Below are 19,697 nucleotides of genomic sequence, written 5' to 3' on the forward strand. Positions count from 1 at the left end.
AAGCCTCACTCCCTGTCGATTGAGGAGGGGTCTTCCTTCACCTTTTCTGCTGTGAAGACCTGTGTGACAGTTGACATGGAGCATTCTTGATAGCCTAAGGATCCCAGATGACTGACTCTAGACTAAATTTCATTTTCCAACAATGACATCTGAGCTTCTAGCTTGTTCTTTGGCTAGAACTGAAAGCATTCTACACAACGGGTCATGTTAGGCTTGAGGCTGAGTCAGCCTGTTGACTGTATACCTCTAAATGCTGTTTAACACTTATTGAGTAATTGCTAATAACTTTACTTTAAAAATATGATCATATGCTTCTTGTATTTGAGATAAATAATAGTAGTCAGACAACATGGATTTATCTTTTTAGTAAATAATTATTGTGCATTCAGATTAAAATGGCTCAAAAGTGATCTGCAGCATTTATTTTTTTTTTTTATTTTTTTTTCCATTTTTTATTAGGTATTTAACTCATTTACATTTCCAATGCTATACCAAAAGTCCCCCAAATCCACCCACCCCCACTCCCCTGCCCACCCACTCCCCCTTTTTGGCCCTGGTATTTATAATACATGACATGATCAGTCTCATCAAAATAAAAAAAACAGTCTCCAAGCATTTTACAATGTAAAAGTATTCATCAGAGGCGACATGACCAGTCTCATTAAACACAGAAAGCAATCTCCAAGTGTGATGCACCGTAAAAGAAAATACAAAGGAAAAGATACAGAACAGGTTTCTTCTCCAACATTTATTCTTCAGGAACAGGTCTGATTCTTAGAACAGCCCTTGCAGACCAGACTGCTCGTTACAGTGCTGTCTTTGAGAGCTAGGCCTCTTTGCTTCTATCATAATGAGCTCTACAGAGAGAAAGCCGAGGAAAAGAGAGGAACAGAGGAACAGAGGAACAGAAGCGGGGTGTTCAAGAAGGGTGCCTTATCAGAACCAACAACACAAAAGCAGTCATAGCAAGGTGAATATTTTAGTCTTTGTGTTTTCAAGACAGCATATGAAGAACTTGGCAAAAAAAATATTTAAAACCTGTTCATTTTCCTTATAATCCTAAGTAGAGTCTTCAGGATTGCAGAGGCACATCCACACTGAGCTACTGCAGCCACATGGACAGATGTGTGGGGATCTATTGATTGCTCATTATTATGAAGTACTGACAGGAGGTTGCGAGGGAAATCAAGTTTTTTTTTAAATTGGCATTGAATAAAAAAAGTATGAGGTACCTTTTGGTTTTAGATGAATATATTTCACATAAGATGTCCTGAACATTTCTGGCCTTAACACACACACACACACACACACACAGAGAGAGAGAGAGAGAGAGAGAGAGAGAGAGAGAGAGAGAGAGAGGGAGAGAGAGAGAGAGAGATGCACGAACATATAAACACATATGCATTCATACATAGTCACACACAGAGAAACAGAAATGCATCACACATAAACATAAATGTGTATACACATAGTCTCACTCATATACACACACTCATATACGCCACACACACATACCACGCATTCACACACACATATATATATACACACACATATACATACCACATATATACACACATGTACACAGACACAGATGCACAGATGCATACATACACAGACACACACACACACATATTCCTCAGTTAATGGCAGCAAAAGTACTTCTGGGGCCACTTTTGGTTAATAGTCAAAACCAACAGGGGGACCCTAAAGGTCACATCCTAATAGAACAAGATTACCGACATGGCTCTCTGGATAGCAGTGAGATGCTGAGCTCTGACCCACATGCTCCTCATAAGAGTACATCCATTACAGCCAATCATTGTAATCAGCCTTATAATCAATATATGTCATTGAGAAAGAATGTGAGAACTGATCAAAATCTAATACAAAAACTGGAATTCATGCTCCAAGAAGAAATTATTTGATTTCTACAATTTTTAACTCCTGAGTCTACAATATCCTGTCAATTTGTGAGTTTCCATCCCCCTGCAAAATGTACCCTAAAAACAGAGCAATAAGACATGATTGGTAGAGTTCTTGAAATAATTTGTGCTGGTGGCTGGGGAAATAGCTCAGTTGGTACAGTGTTTCATGGGGACCTGAGTTCAGTCCTCAAACCCACATGAAAGTTGGGCTTTGTGGTGTACACTTGTAATCCCAGTGCTGGAATGTGGAGACAGGATGATGTGTGGGCTCACCAGCTAGGCAGTCAGCCTAGCCTAATCTGTGAGTCCTAGGTCCCAGTGAGAGATTATCCCTCAAAATAAAAGGTAGGCAGCTCCTGAAGGATGACAGTATCAAAGGTTGGTCTCTGGCCTACAAACACAGAGAGAGAGAGAGAGAGAGAGAGAGAGAGAGAGAGAGAGACAGAGACAGAGACAGAGACAGAGACAGAGAGACAGAGAGAGACAGAGAGACAGAGAGACAGAGAGACAGAGACAGAGATACACATTCATATACCCACCACCCACCCACCACCACCCCACACCTACACACAAATGCATGTTAGAAAGGGATAAATGAATGGAGACTTGAATACAAGAAACATTTTAAAGCCTATAAAACAAGTCTGGAAAACAAACCACGTGAGTACGTTCAGATGAGAAGTTGGTTTGTTTCTAGTAAGTGCCACACAACCATCTCCCATCTTTCCACAATACTCTTCTTCCTCAGCATACAGAACTGAAAGTGTTGAACATGTGCCGAAGGTATCAATATGAACGCTTGCCAGTTAATACAAATGCAAATACACTTGGGTCTTAAAACACATTTTCTTCTTCCCACAAGCGTGATAAATACAGGCCACAGAGATCCAGGACCTATGCAATAAGTTTTGTCACTGATCCTGGCACAATGAACTGGAAAGGCAGGTAACTGTCATCCCTGGAACCTTCCCACACTCCTGCTTCTGGATATCTTGGTAGGCATCTCTCCTGTGATTTGGGGGAGTCCTTCGATGGGCCTGTTCTGGTACACAGACCTGAACTACCATCTTCAATCTCCCACACAGTGATCACATATGGCAGATTAATGTCAGCGAGTCTTTGCAAAAGCAAGGTTCATCATCAGAATTTTCCTCTAGTACTGAGTTATGACCTAATGTGTTTCCCGGCAGTGCCCCAAGGAGATGAAGAAAGACGGTTGGAAACATTACAAGGTGTCCATAAAAAAGGGTCTTCTTTGCCATCATTCAGATAAAAGCAAGGAAAAGACTGATGAAGCGATCATTTCCAGAAATCAATGTACTGCACGATCATTGAAGTGCACCTGGCAAAATGTGACGGTGATCACGCTTTGAATGTCATTTTAACATATTAATATGACAGGGTACACACATTGCTGATGCTGCAAGTCACTCACTTTGGATGGAGCCGTTGCACCTTGCTAAGGGCTCGAGCATGCGGATAGACTGTAAATGGGGTTATAGGTTTGGTTTTGATTCCTATATGAACTATTTGATGTGGTTCTCTTACAGGGCTGAAGCCACACTCATCACAGTGACAGAGTGCATGTTACTGGTCTCATGGTGAGACACTGTGGTTGTAGGATAGACCAGCCATTCCTTTGATTTTGTGCCCCCAAATTGATGTTTTTATTGTTGATTTTCTTTTGTGTCAGACACTCAATCTCCCTGAGACAAAAAAAAAAAAAAAAAAAAAAAAAAAAACCACAGACATTGCTAGCACTCAGTATATGTTGAGACAAATTTAAAAACAAAAACACAGCAAAATATGTAAATGTAGACCTGTCGGTTGGCTTAAGGTCCTATTTACTCATGTTTCCAGGCATGAAGCTCTGCTTCTGAGTTTGGTCCACATGGTTCCTGGATGAGTTTTGAAAAAGGAGACAGTTCACTGTATAAGAGCCATGAGAGATGAGAGAGCTAGATACACACAGCGCCCTGGTCTGAACTCCGGGGAATGCCACCACCACATGGGTTGTGCAAGTGTCATCCGAGGTTCTGTTATTGCTTTTGCTTGACGAATTATCCTCCTACCTAAGGTGCTTGTGTGCAAGGAGAATTTTAACTCCTCCTGCAATGAACAGTAGAATTCTCTCACTTTTGTTCCAATATAAGGGGCTGTAGAAAGCAGACTGGCACCCTGTGCCCACTTCAGAGCCTCACACCTCTCTGCCTCTTTGGTTCTCAATGCCCTCATGAGGGTGCTGTAGAGACGACTTCCACAGATTTCCCCAGCTGCCATGCAACTGCTATCCGTTTACATTTACATACAGCAACTCTGCAGTGGCTGGGCCCATTAGATTCTCTAGTTAAGGAAATACATTAGTCAATTGCCATAGAATCCAGTAGGGTATGAACTATACAAATGGCATTTTACCTGAGGTGCTCGACCATCCATTTGGCTTCGTTGAGGTGTATATTACCAGAAGAATTTTAATCTGTTCCAAATGATTGAGATTCTCAGTACTGGGGAGAAAAGAGTGACTTTAAAAAGTCCATTTTGCCAAAAACTTCATGATTGAAATTATATCCTAAAGAAAAAATTTTAATCCTTCTGTGTCTCTTTCTGGTGTAAGCAGATGCAACCTAAAATTACTCAAATATTTATATTTTGTCAGTGGCTTTAATCCATTTTGTCACGTAATTGTACAAAGCTATCTTCTACAGAATAGCTTCTACTGGTATTTTTGAAATAATTTTTCATAATAGACATGGATAAAAAAGCTACAGATGGGGTTTTACATACAGTTGTTTGCTTAGTGGATGGAATGTTGGATCCTTCACCCATTAAATGCATCCTCACCACAGATTCACTGCACCTGCTATTTCACATCTCAGTATGTTCTGTGTTGAATATTGATGGCCCTTTGAAGATACCACAGATTGAAAGAGTAGACTGAAAAAGTAGAAGCAGCCTGATGCTGACATCTGCTGGACACACAGCCAGATGCATCAGACTCAACTGTTAACTGTAAATAGGAAAGACCAAAGCAAAACAGAACTTCACTTTACTTAATATGTCATTGCTCCTATTTGTCTGCAAAGCCACTACTTATATTTATGCTAATGTAGAGAGGGTTGGCACTGTGGGGCCTAAGAGTAAAGGCAGAGAAACTGTAACGTTCTCAATGGGGCTGAACTCAGAAACAATGCCAGGCAGACTAGTGATGATACATTTTTGGGCCACAGATCTAACTCTGCAGCAAATGCTATAACACAGGCAACTCCTCTACCATGCTTTTCTGAATGTTAAATAGTTGTCTCTATATTAAGTGTTCTCCACCCAGTGAGATCTCTTTGGTAGGCTTTTCATGGATTCTATGAATCTATGGATTATATTATAAATTAGAGTTTCACTTTGTCAAGGTAGGTTCAGTTGTTGGATAAGTTGGATAACAAGAACAGTGGTATTTGGGTTTGGATTATGGCCCAGACTCTCACATGTACCTCTAAGTGTAGGATAATTCATAGGTTAACTTATTAATGACTTCATTCAGCATATATGCTGTGAGTGAGGTCACTTGAAATGAGACCAAACTCCTAAGGTTTTAAGCCCATGGCTCAATGCTGAGAAAGAATGCCTCACGTCCCACAGATCCACACAAGGTACTCTCCTCACCAACTGAACATTGAGCCCCATGGACAGCACCTCCGTGCTTTCCATTGCCAGCCCCAGCTGTCTCTTTCTAGTTCTTGTTTCTTGATTTGGCTGTTCTGATACTTCATATGCAGGAAATCTTATGTATTCATCCTTCTGGGGTAGACTTATTTTACTTAGCATAATGTCTTCCAAATTCATCTACCATATTGAGTATAGCAGGATTTCCTTGTTTTGTTTCATAACTGTCTGTTTGGGGAATATGGAATCTTTACATATAAAAAAATGAAATTTAATACATGTATGGAACACACAACAATATATTAAAATTTTAGACACAAGACCAGAAACTGAAATTCCTCAAAGAAAGTGCAAGTGAAACGGTTCTTCAAACACAGGGCCAACAAACACAGCTGAACTATTATAGAAAAGTCAAAGCTACATTGGCAGGATGACTTCAAATCCAAAGGTTTCAACACAGCAGACGAAACAAATGAATGTGACAGGGATCCACAGAATGGATAGCACACTGAGAACCACATATATGGTCAGTGATTGATAATCAAACCGTATGTGAAATGCCTACAACTCAATAGTAAATAATAACAAACGCTTAATAAAAACATGAGCAAGGGGCTCAAAGGCAACATATAAGTGGCCTGTAGTTACAGGAGCAGATGCTCACCATTGATGGTTATAGAAGGAATGAAAACCAAAGCCACAGCAAGACACCTCATCATGTATGGCAGCATGGCTATCATCAAGGCACAAGGGCTGGTGAGGACATGAGCTAACATCATTTGTATACTGGTGATGTAAATAAAAATGGTGCACCCACTAGGAAAGTGGTATGAAATTCCACAAATTAAATTAAATTTAATTTAATTTTAAAAATTACCGCATGGAATCAGAAACCATAATACATAAGCAAAAGATCTGCAAGGGTTTTTAATTTTTTTATTTTTAAATCTATATTTTATTAGATATTTTCTTTATTTACATTTCAAATGCTATCCCGAAAGTTCCCTATACCCTACCCCCACCCACTCCCACTTCTTGGCCCTGGCATTCCCCTGTATTGGGGCATATAAAGTTTGCAAGACCAAGGGGTCTCTCTTTCCAATGACGGCCTACTAGGCCATCTGGTTAGTTCATATTGTTGTTCCACCTATAGGGTTGCAGGCCCCTTCAGCTCCTTGGGTACTTTCCCTAGCTCCTCCATTGGGGGCCCTGTTTTCCATCCAATAGATGACTATGAGCATCCACTTCTGTATTTGCCAGTCACTGTCATAGCCTCACATGAGACGGCTATATCAGAGTCCTTTCAGCAAAATCTTGCTGGCATGTGCAATAGTGTCTGGGTTTGGTAGCTGATTATGGGATGGATCCCCGGGTAGGGTAGTCTCTGGATGGTCCATCCTTTTGACTTAGCTCCAAACTTTGTCTTTGTAACTCCTTCCATGGGTATTTTGTTCCCCATTCTAAGGAAGAATGAAGTATCCACACATTGGTCTTCCTTCTTGATTTTCTTGTGTTTTGCAAATTGTATCCTAGATATTCTAAGTTTCTGGGCTAACATCTTCTTATCTGTGTGTGTATATCAAGTGACTTCTTTTGTGATTGGGTTACCTCACTTAGGATGATATCCTCCTCCAGGTACATCCATTTGCCCTAACAACAACAACAACAACAAAGGCCATGCCCAGACAAGTCACTGTATGCATGTTTCTCAGAATCTGTACTTTTCCATTTATCTGAATGTTGGGGGTACACATGAAACATTTGGAAGTCAGAGAACTGCTTTGGAGAGTCATTTTCTCTCGTTCTACCACGTGGATTCCAGGGACTGAACTCACGCTGCTGTATTTAGTCCTTCCTCACTGACTGAACCATTTCTCTGGCCCTGAAATCAGGATCTCAAAGATGTGTTTTATCCCAAGCTTTTGTCCCCGCCAGCAAGAACACACTCAGGACAACCGGAATCTTCTGCGACAAAGCTTTTATTGCTTACTTATCAGGAGGGAAGACCACCCCGAACCGGGAAAATGGCGCTGCTTATATAGCCCGCAGCGTGACGTTTCAGCACCTGATGTGGCGTGACAGCTCCTGATTCGTTGCTCACCCATCACCCCATTACTCCTCAATCTCAATCAAGGTTTTCCTCTCAAATGACTCCAGGTTGTGTCAAGTTGACGATTAAAGCTTCTAGGACAGGTGGCAAGAGGAATTCACTTGGTACAAGGCAAAGATAGATGGCTATATTGTTGACCAACAATATAATACAGAGAAAAGTGATAAGTGGGTAATAACTTCCCATAGTGAATTTTCAGAGCTAGTAGCATATTGCTGCCCTAGCACAGCAGAGGAAGAGTGGAGCCACCATCCCCACCAGCATTGTGGAAGGAGGGCTGACACAGGGAAAGCATTCCCTTCAGTATTGCAGGAGAGAGACAGACTGCATGCAGAGATGCTCTTACAGTCTCACAGCACATTTCAAAGCTCAGTGGACTCTGCCCTATATGGATTCAAGGCTGTTTCCTGACACTAACCATAGATGTGTTGTGTTGGCCCTCACAAATCTCCTGCCATAAAGTTCATATTGGATAAAACCATAAAACTTTATAGACAAAGTTTAGTATTTATAGAACTGGGTTTTATTTCTAGAAACCACACAGTCAAGACACAGATACTGAGACCCATGTATCCATGCAGAATTTAATGGAAGGACCCTCTGTTTGATTTCTTTGGGAGCTAATAACATACCATAAATTCAGCTCTGTGAAAAAGTATGGGTTCACTTTTTACTATTGACCTTTTTTTCCCCATACTACTAGACAGCAAGGTAACATGTAAATTTAGCAACTGGTAATTCAGAAGTGGCTGCTTTAAGTGGTGAGATCCCCATTATCTCTGGTGGTTTCTGTCATGATGTTTTCCCATCCAGTCTCCAAACCAGCACACCTAAATATCCCAAATATATATCATCATGATTGGAGGAGAGAGGGTAGCTGAAATCAGACATTCACTGAATTCTCTTCTTGAACTCGACAGGCCTCCATAACAATTCCCCTTGTTTCTGGTTGTCTCAATCCCTCATCAGCTGCCTGTGTTCGTGCCTTGTAAAACTTGGGCTGCATCTCCAAATTGCTGGGGATATCTTACTTAACCCCTACTCCACCATGGACCATGTCCCAATTTCCTCTCATGCCACTTTCTACCTGGAGGCTCTGCCCAAAGCCACATGTTCAGTTCCTAGCTGCTTCTGTGCAGTGTCCTCTGCATTCTCTAGGACAGTTTGCCACTTTTATACTGTTTGCAAGTAAAGCTGATGCCCTCTATCCAATTTCTCCCTATACTATTCCAAGATTCTGCCAGCTAGCACTCACATCGTATTGCATAGCAATTTATTTCTAGTAAAATTATATTCTATCTTAGAGGGGAGCTTCTTAAGACACAGGGTGTTCTTCTAAAGGGAGAAGAAAGAGTCCATCTTTCTGGGAAACTCCTTAAAACTCAGGACGCCAACAACTCAAAATCTCCAAGAAATTCCTGAAAGTGACAAGATGCACCAGCCCACTTCCCACCTCCCAAAGTTTATATCTGGTAAGGACTGATGAAAGACATTCTTAGACCAGCCATGCTTCCTGAAAGAGGCCTTCTCTACCCTATTGAGCTGTCTGAAAATTGTACAGTGAGCTCCAGAGTTCCAGTTTTCATGAGCAATCACCCATGCTGGGGTAGAATTTTACTGATGCATATAAAAGCATTGGTTTTTCTATGCCCAACCTTGCTCTGAATTAATGACACAGAGGCCATTATACTTCTTTATTAGCTTCTGGCACTATAGCTGGGCAGGTTCTGAGCTATTCTTCTCCAACCATGCTGGCCTGGCCTACTTTCTAGCCACATGGTCCATTACCTGCCATCTTTCAGCCTGGCCTCCTGATGGTATCTCCTCTGGTCCTCACCTGAGCCTTCTCTCTGGCCTGGGAAGTCCTGCCTTTTCCTCTCCTGCTCAGTTATAGGCCCATCTACTCTTTAGTTGTAATGGTGATGGAGAACAATGTTTATAGTATATTGAGTCAGGAGATGCTTCATAATAATGATAATACCAAAGTACAGACTGCAACCAGATCTTTGGGTACAGAAATCAGTATTTGAATACACAGTACACAAAAGTATCCCCTAACAGATGCATCTTTCCTTGAGTCCTTCCTGCTCCAGAAAGCAATCCCTTGTCTTTGTTGGAATTTTCTATTGCTGTGATAAAGCACCATGACTAAAAGGAAGTTGGAGAGGAAAGGGTTTATTTTACCTTAGAGCTTATAAGTCTACCACTGAGGGAAGCCAGGGTAGGAACTTGGGGCAAAAACAGAGACAAAAGCATGGGAGAATGCTTCTTTCTGGCTTGCCCACCAAAACCTACTCAAGTTGCTTTCTTATACATCTTCTGACCACCAGTTCAGGGTTGACACCACCCACAATGGGTTGAGCCCTCCCCCAAAATTATCAACTAAGAAAATACTCCAAAACCTTCTATACAGACAAATATAATGGAGGTATTTTCTCAGTTGACATTCTCTCTTCTGAAATGACTCTAGCCTGTGTCAAGGTGACATGAAAAGTAGCCAGCACGGCCTTCACCCACAATCCTGTAAGTAACAGCAACGAACTTGTTGGTACCAACTTGGACTTGAGGTATCCTCATTTTGGTCTGACATCAGTTCCATACATGAGCAAAGTTGATATGCATTCATTTCTCCCCAGAAGTATTGTGGCATACCATTTACACATCAAGGATGATGTGGAGAGTAGTAGTCCACAGGTCCCCTTATGTCAACACTATCAACAGATTTTATATTCTATAATTATTTATCTTTCCCTCTTTTAAGAATGGCCTGAATCAGAAAGTTGGAGCATATGGAGAGAAATCAGTAATAGTTTATCTTTGCTTATCCTTCTCCATATAGTCTGCTTCTCTAAGAATTTAAAAGCCTTGTTTTCCTTTTTCTGGACACCAGAGATGTCACTGTTTCCTGGTTGTCTTCAAAGGTTTTAAAGATGAAATTGTGGAGCTGAAAACAGCGTAAGGGAGGGAAAAACAGAAAGGCAGACTTTTCAGTTGATCTGCAGTACGTAAGGAAGGCCTTGTCGACTTTCTCCCTACCTATTCAATATAGTACTTGAAGTCCTAGCCAGAACAATTAGAGAACAAAAGGAGGTCAAGGGATACAAATTGGACAGGAAGAAGTCAAAATATCACTATTTGAAGATGATATGATAGTATAAATAAGTGACCCTAAAAATTCCACCAGAGAACTCCTAAACCTGACAAACAGCTTCACTGAAGTAGCTGGATATAAAATTAACTCAAACAAATCAGTGGCCTTTCTCTACACAAAGGATAAACAGGCTGAGTGAGAAATTAGGGAAACAACACCCTTCATAATAGTCACAAATAATATAAAATACCTTGGTGTGACTCTAACTAAGGAAGTGAAAGATCAGTTTGATAAGAACTTCAAGTCTCTAAGGAAAGAAATCAAAGAAGATCTCAGAAGATGGAAAGATCTCCCATGCTCATGAATTGGCAGGATCAATATAGTCAAAATGGCTATCTTGTCTAAAGCAATCTACAGATTCAATGCAATCCCCATCAAAATTCCAACTCAATTCTTCAACGAATTAGAAAAGGAAATTTGCAAATTCATCTGGAATAACAAAAATTCCTAGGATGGCAAAAACTCTTCTCAATGATAAAAGAACCTCTGGTGGAATCACCATGCCTGACCTCAAGCTGTACTACAGAGCAATTGTGATAAAAAACTGTATGGTACTGGTACAGCAACAAACAGGTAGACCAATGGAATAGAATTGAAGACCCATAAATGAACCCACACACCTATGGTCACTTGATCTTTGACAAGAGAGTTAAAACCATCCAGTGGGAAAAAGACAGCATTTTCAACAAATGGTGCTGGCACAACTGGCAGTTATCATGTAGAAGAATGCGAATTGATCCATTCTTATCTCCTTGGACTAAGGTCAAGTCTAAGTGGATCAAGGAACTCCACATAAAACCAGAGATACTGAAATTTATAGAAGAGAAAGTGGAGAAAAGCCTCAAAGATATGGGCACAGGGGAAAAATTCCTGAACAGAACAGCAATGGCTTGTGCTGTAAGATCAAGAATTGACAAATGGGACCACATAAAATTGCAAAGTTTCTGTAAGGCAAAAGACACTGTCAATAAAACAAAAGGGCCACCAAAAGAGTGGAAAAGGATCTTTATCAATCCTAAATCAGATAGGGACAAATATTCAATATATATATATAAAGAACTCAAGAAGATAAACTCCAGAAAATTAAATAACCCCATTAAAAAATGGGGTACAGAGCTAAACAAAGAATTCTCAACTGAGGAATAGCAAATGGCTGAAAAGCACCTGAAAAAAGTGTTCAACATCCTTAATCATCAGGGAAATGCAAATCAAAACAACCCTGAGATCCCACCTCACACCAGTCAGAATGGCTAAGATAAAAAATTCAGGTGACAGCAGATGCTGGCGAGGATGTGGAGAAAGAGGAACACTCCTCCATTGTTGGTGGGAGTGCAAACCGGTACAACCACTCTGGAAATCAGTCTGGCGGTTTCTCAGAAAAGTGGACATAGTACTACCGGAAGATCCAGCAATTCCTCTCCCAGGCATATACCCAGAAGATGTTCCAACTGGTAAGAAGGACACATGCTCCACTATGTTCATTGCAGCCTTATTTATAATAGTCAGAAACTGGAAAGAACCCAGATGTCCCTCAACAGAGGAATGGATAAAGAAAATGTGGTACATTTACATAATGGAGTACTACTCAGCAACTAAAAACAATGAATTCATGAAATTCTTAGGCAAATGGATGTGTCTGGAGGATATCATCCTGAGTGAGGTAACCCAATCACAAAAGAACACACATGATATGTACTAACTGGTAAGTGGATATTAGCCCAGAAACTTAGAATATCCAAGACACAATTTGCAAAACACATGAAACTCAAGAAGAAGGAAGACCAAAGTGTGGATACTTTGCTCCTTCTTATAATGGGGAACAAAATACCCATGGAAGGAGTTACAGAGACAAAGTTGGGAGCTGAGACCGAAGGAAGGACCATCCAGAGACTGCCCCACCCAGGGATCCAACCCATATACAACCACCAAACCCAGACACTATTGCATATGCCAGAAAGATTTTGCTGACAGGACCCTGACATAGCTCTCTATTGTGAGTCTATGCCAATGCCTGGCAAATACAGAATTGGATACTCACAGTCATCTATTGGATAGAACACAGGGCCCCTAATGAAGGAGCTAGAGAAATTACCCAAGGAGCTAAAGGGATCTGCAACCCTATAGGAGGAACAACAATATGAACTCACCAGTACCCCCCCAGAGCTGTGTCTCTAGCTGCATATGTAGCAGAAAATGGCCTAGTCAGCCATCAATGGGAGGAGAGGCCCTTGGTCTTGTGAAGATTATATGTCCCAGTACAGAGGAATGTCAGGGCCAGGAAGAAGGAGTAGATGGGTTGGGGAGCAGGGCAGGGGGAGGGTATAGGGGGTTTTGGGGATAGCATTTGAAATGTAAATGAAGAAAATATCTTTTTAAAAACGCCTTAAAAAAAAAAAGGAAGGCGTTGTCCCTAAACATGGAGGTGATTGCTTTGATTTTAGCAATCAAGTGAAGCTTTTCAATACACAGTCCAGGACAAATACAGAGCAACTTTAAGATCAATGAGGCATGGGGTGAATGTCCCACCCTGTGGTATATCTCCTCAGAAAGGGCTGTGTGTCAGTATATCAATACTTTGTGATCAGATCTCTTTATTAAGGTCCCAACTTTATCCAAAACTTAAACTCTTCATACTCATATTCAAACTTGTCTCTCTCAATATAAAATGTGAATTTTTTCAAAGGCCTGATGCTTCCAAGTATAGTTTTTACACCGCCAATAGACAAAGAAAACAACTAATTTCAGATCCTACCTCTCAGTGTAGCTGAGGTTGCTAATATATGCTGCATTGGGCTGAAAGCTAAACAGAGCAGTCTGCAGGAGTGGTGCCCATCTTCTTATGTGTGGGCAGAGGTGAGGCAGTACTCCAAGCTGTGAGTCTCTTCTCTATTACTTGTGCCCATGGTCAGCACACTGCTACTATTTGGGATCAGCACAGTCCCTGCTGAGGGCAGGCAGAAGAGGTCAGAGCGAGTGTGACACCAGCCTGATGCTTAGCACAGACCTCTTCATGGGTCATGATAATGCCCTGAGTCTGAATGCTCATCACGAGCTGAATTGACATGGCACTGAACCCTTCAAACACTTGAAGAATAATATTCTTCATGGATCCAACATACACATGCATCTGAGATGGAAAATGCACGAATAAAGTAGGAAACTCTTTCTCAGCATGTTAACCACACTTATTTTTCTGTTATTAGAATTTTGTTTCAGAACTGAAAACATTTGTTCATAAGTTTAAACTGAGCTTTTAAAGAACATAAGGTGGAATGAATAAGAAATGATACAATCATTCAATGAAATACTATAGAACAACAATAACAGCAGTAACGGAAACCAATTGTTTTAAACCACATGAAATAATATGAGTGAGGTTCACAAAATACTGGATAAAGAGCCATGACACAAATAGCCTATGCTCTAAGCTTCAATTTAAAGAAACAACAGCCTGGAATTACTCTGTGGTCAGATCTTTTGGTGCCTAAGGAAGAGAAGAGCAGAGATTAGAATGAAATCAAGGGGCCTTTGAGGTACCAGATTAATGTTTTATGTTCAAGGTAGGACTGCTTATATAGAATATCCATTTGTAAAAATGCATCAGCCTGTACCTTTGTGATATGTATACTTCATATGTATATAAGGTCTCAATAAAGTTTATTTTATATGTCTCCTTTTCAATTTATTGAGGACAAAAATAAGGCCAACACTATTACACTAAAAATCTCCTGTGAGGATAAAATGAGATTAAATTTTAAACATTTCCTGAGACCTTGTTTTCATATAAAACCTCCTCTGTGCTGTTTTTGAAATGTAAATACTAGCTAAAATATCTACCTATGAGAAACACCCAGCCTACTGCTCAGCCTAGTGCAGATGATGGAAACACAAGGAAACTAGGTACCCACAGAAATGCATTGGTGATGTCATTTGTAAACCTTTCAAAACCAAATAGAAGAAAACAACTCAAAACAAAAATAACTATATACTAATTCCACAGCATTATTCCTATGAGCTACCTGTAGTTAGAAAGCACAGTCTGTGGGGTACAAGTTTTCCCTATAAAAGCTTAAACTAAGTCTGTCAGTGCCACTGTTCCATATTAGAGTAGGAGTGGGAATGGTCCTCACTCTGTCCCTGTTACATCTCGGTTTTTTTCTTCGTGGTCATGGTCTACTTGAGTTGAAGTGACAGGGGATGATTTTCTCACCCTAAGTCGGTACACATAGCAAGAATTGGGAAGCAGCCATCTTCAAACACAGTCAAACAGAATTGTGAAATGTCAGCCAAACAAACCCTCTGCAACTCCAGACCAAGCTGCCTCAGGCCAAGGCTAAGGAAATTGATTTTGGCAATAAACCCACAAGGTGATTTATAAAAATCATTCAAGGAGAAAGAGGATGCTCAATTGTCCAAATAGTCGTCTAGCACATATCCAGTCTCTAACATCCTATAAACTGGGTGTGGTGGCACACACCTGTAATCCCAGAAATCAGGAGGTAAAGACAGGAGAAAGTTTAAGGTCATCTTTGTCTACATAACACATCTGAGGACAGCCTGGGATACATGAGAGAGGGGGCATGGAGAAGAGAGAGGGGAGAGAGGAGAGAGAGGGGAGAGAGGGGAGAGAGGGGAGAGAGGGGAGAAGGGAGTGGGAGAATACTCAAGAACTATGAGGTAGAAACAGCATTCCTAATGGACTCCAAATGCTCCTCAGTTTGTCAGTTGGCAATCCAGCTTCCTCTCCTCTCATCCTAGCATCTCTTAAGTATCTCTAAAGGCCATATGTACCTGCACACAGTCAAAGACCACTTGGAGTTTCTTCCCACAGTGGTGCTCTTGCTGCTACTATGATTGGAAGGAGACTTGCAGTCACTTATCCAGATGTTTGGACTAGCTTATATCCAGAGCCATATTAGCACTACAGAGGGAACTCCATGTGTTTACCTCAATACAGAAGGCAAAACACAGTCAGGAAAGGAAAAGGTTGAACATTCAATAATGTATGAATTCTGAATTTTGATGTTTTTATCATTATGCAAAATGAAGAGGATATTTTTATCTAGAAAACAAATGTTCTGTTTTTTTCAGAGGAAAAAATCCCGTTTTCAAAAAATAGGAGGGAATTAAAAAATATGGAAGATGGGTTAAGCAAAAAGAATCTCTTATGTATGTGAGAAAATGTGACCTGGGTCTAAAGCTAGGTGTTGTTGTTGTTGTTGAACACACAAATCTATCAACCAGTATTTTTATCCTCAGTATTTCTATCCTTTTGGCCAGCTTATGCGCAGATTCATTGAAGATTCTCTACTAAACTCTAATGAACCAAAATGAATGTGGTAGGATGACTTTGTCTTATTATACCTAAGCTATTATGTGGAGAGTAGTCTAAATATTATTCAATGCCTTCCTAGTTCACAACCTCTTCTCAGTAAAGCTAGATTGAGCTAGATCATACCTCCTCAACTCCAGAATGAGCATGCAACTCTGCATAATTGATACCCAACCACTCAAAGATCCATGTGCCCCAAAGGGGAGAGATGAACCAATCAGCCAAACTTTTGTTTGTTTTCTTGTTGGGAGAAGAAAGCAATAGGGAGAACTTGCTAGTTAAAGCGGCCAGGAAGAAACTTGAAACCAGCTAGTCACATTAACATAAAAGTAAAGCTTCATGCTTGCTATTGACAGCCTTTTATACCACAAAAACAGAGAAGGGTCCTCCTGTTCCACCCTATGTGTGGCATGGGCACATAACTACGCATATCCATTCATGCAGAACACATTTATTGACAGCTTCTCTCCACCAAGCACAATGAATGACAGACTTTGTGGATTCAAAGTGATTATGGCTCTCATAGATCCCACAGTTCAGTGGAGAGAAAAGAAAGAAGTCAGGTGAGTAATCAACAGAGAAGCCTCACATATGCTTGCTGCAGTTAAGTGGACCATTTGTCTCAGTTCAGAAAAACTCATTACACTTGTAGGATCTCATAATCCCTGAGCCATTGGAGGTAGCTCTGTCCATGCACAAGTGTCCTGCTCTTTTACTTTTTCTTCTTGTTGTTGATGATTTTGTTTTGCTTTTGCTGTTTTTAGACCATGTCTTTCTTCAAACTCTACAACCTCATGCTTGGCCTCCAAAGTTCTTGCATTGTTGCAGTCTGACCTGTGACTGTTTCATAAAACTTTTTAATGTGTTGCTTGGGTGTCTTACCAAGTCCCTGAGAAAGTGCCTGATCATGTGTGTGTTCCTCCAATCCACAGAGAGTTCCTCCACACAGTCAGTTATAGAAACAGCTCAGAGGCTGCTCCTGTGAAAGGGCCTCTAAACAAGCTGGGCTACTTAGAGAAGTTCTAGAGAAGACAAAAAAAAAAAAAAAAAAGCTTGCATGTGTCACAGACTCCCTCTGCAGAGGTCATTATAAATGGAACATTTAAGTTTCACATGTATGGTTGGCTCTGGGTCCTGGGATATAGACCAGGGCTGCATTGCTTAAGTGCTGCTAATCCAAGTGCAATATGAGTATTATATTTTTAAGTATAGAAAATTCCCCAAGGAAATTTTGGTCTACAGTTAAAATCTGAGACAAAAATATATTGATTATATTATTTGATTTTAACCAACAAAATACAACGGAAACTAATTTGGAGTTTTGGTATGAGCTTACTTCAGATTTTGGGAAAAGTTGGGACAAGGAGACAGAAATTCAGGTGTCATCATGTCTGCTACACTTCATCTTGACCTCAGGTGCCGCCATTCCTGCCCCACCTCTTCTTGGTCTTGAAGCATGATTTCACTTATGAAATCCCTGTATATATGTATGCTTCAGTTCTCTTAGCTGCAGGTCAGAACTCTACAGAGGAACAGTGGTTATAAGAAAGATATTCACTCCCAACACCAACACACTTACAGGGTTAAGATCATACTTTACAAACACAAAAGTTTCTTCTACAATCCAATGAGTAATGAAGGAGAAAATTTCTAGAAATAAAGAAATAAGTGGTAAGTTCAACAGATGCCCACTAAGAGAAATAATTGGAAAAAGTGAGAATTTAAGTATAAATTTGAGTTGGCACAAGTCTGTCCCATAAGAATAAGCATCCTAGGCAAATATTCTCTTAAAATATCCATTGGTTTATGTGATATACCTCTCCTCAAGCTGGAGTGTTCCAGCCCCCGCCCCCCAAATAAACCAATACAGGCTGTAGCAACAATGGCATTGTTCTAGGTTGCCTCCCTGGTCTTGATGGTAAGACCCCATTGCTGAAGACACCGCATATATTGGTCTCAAGACATAGATAAATCAAGTTAGTACTGACCAAAAAGCTTCAGGTGCTATGCAGACTGCTGAGAGAGAAAAGCCACCAACAATCTTAACCAGATCTGAACCTTGAGCTACAACATCAACAGGCATGGCAAGATACATCCAAAGGTGCAGAAGTGGCACTAATGTTACAGGGGCAACCATTTACTTTATGAGATTGGTTTAAAGCCCAATGCAGGGCCTTAAACATGTGATTGGCACTGCAAGTGCCAATGTTTCAGAAGAACAAGAACCCATGTTTCAGGGGTCAGGGGCCTCACAGGGTCCAAGGGTGAATGTGTTATTATTTGGCTAGCTGGATATAATATCAAACTCCCTGTGAAAAGAATACAAAGTGCCAGGCAGAAAGGTTGTTTAGCACATGTTTTTAAGGACTCCATTTTACTCTGGGAAGGGAGACATCTCAAGAAGAGCAGAGCAGTGGTGGCAAAGTGTCACTGTGGCTACTCTGTTCAGAGCAGAGAGCGAGGAGAAGGAGGAAGGGAACAACAAAGGAAAGAAAGAGCTATGGAGATAATCTAGGCAAGGAATGAGCAGAGTGGGAATGCGGAGTCGGAGAGATGTGAGCAGATCCAGGATCTATCTAAAAGCAGAACTAGCAAGACTCACTGCTAAAGGCGAGGGCAAAGCTTGTGGCCCAAATGTTCGGATGCATGGGGTCTGACGTTTCTGTATTCTGCAATGAATTATAAGCTAACTTTGCAAACTAAGGGTAGAATTAGTCACAACAGGTGTGAGCTCCTCTCAGGCATCAGTGAGGTGGTGTGTAGAAAGGTAGGCACAATCTGCCAGGTTAGGAAAGTAGGTGATATTGGGAGTTTAGTTTTGAGTCATTTGCTCTGGAAGCTTTTTAAAGCCACAGACTAGCTGAGTTCATGAAGAGTGGTTGTGACCATGGGAAAGAAAAAAGCTGAGCTCCAAAGCACATTGGAGAGGGATATAAATTAAATTCCCCATTTTTCTGATGAGGCTCAGACATAGTAAACTATGAGTCTACACAATTGGTAAGCCACATATTCACATGTCAAACTAGGACTGCTGAAGACTATTAACCATGCAGCACTTGGTCATAAACCATGACAAAATCTGTAGAGTGAAAGCAGTAGTCCCAGAAATCACCATCGAACATCTGCAAGACATGCTCTTCCAAATGCCTGTCCACACACAGTGTTTCTTAGGGTATGTGAATGAGATGTCTAGGCCCATCTCAATTAGCTTCTGGTTAGTAAATCTTGGAAGACGCCTTCTTCAGGTTGTGTAGAGGGCAGTGATACACAGTCAGAGTGCAGCAGTGGAGACCCTCCTGATAGAGGCCTAAAGAACAATGGCTGGTTTGATTGCAACTGATAACTCCTATTTGGCTGATTGGCAGATACTCCCCAATTTGGATATGTCGAGAAAACTCAGAGTTCTTTACACAATATAGAGTCTTCCAGGATTTTGGTATCTGTCCAGTACTAGTCTGTGACAGCATGAACTGGAACAAGTACTACCAAACAATGAAGTCTCCAGGTCTTCTCTGAGGCCCC

Source organism: Mus musculus, chromosome 3 (assembly GCF_000001635.26).
Source record: "Mus musculus strain C57BL/6J chromosome 3, GRCm38.p6 C57BL/6J".
Lineage (NCBI taxonomy): Eukaryota > Metazoa > Chordata > Mammalia > Rodentia > Muridae > Mus > Mus musculus.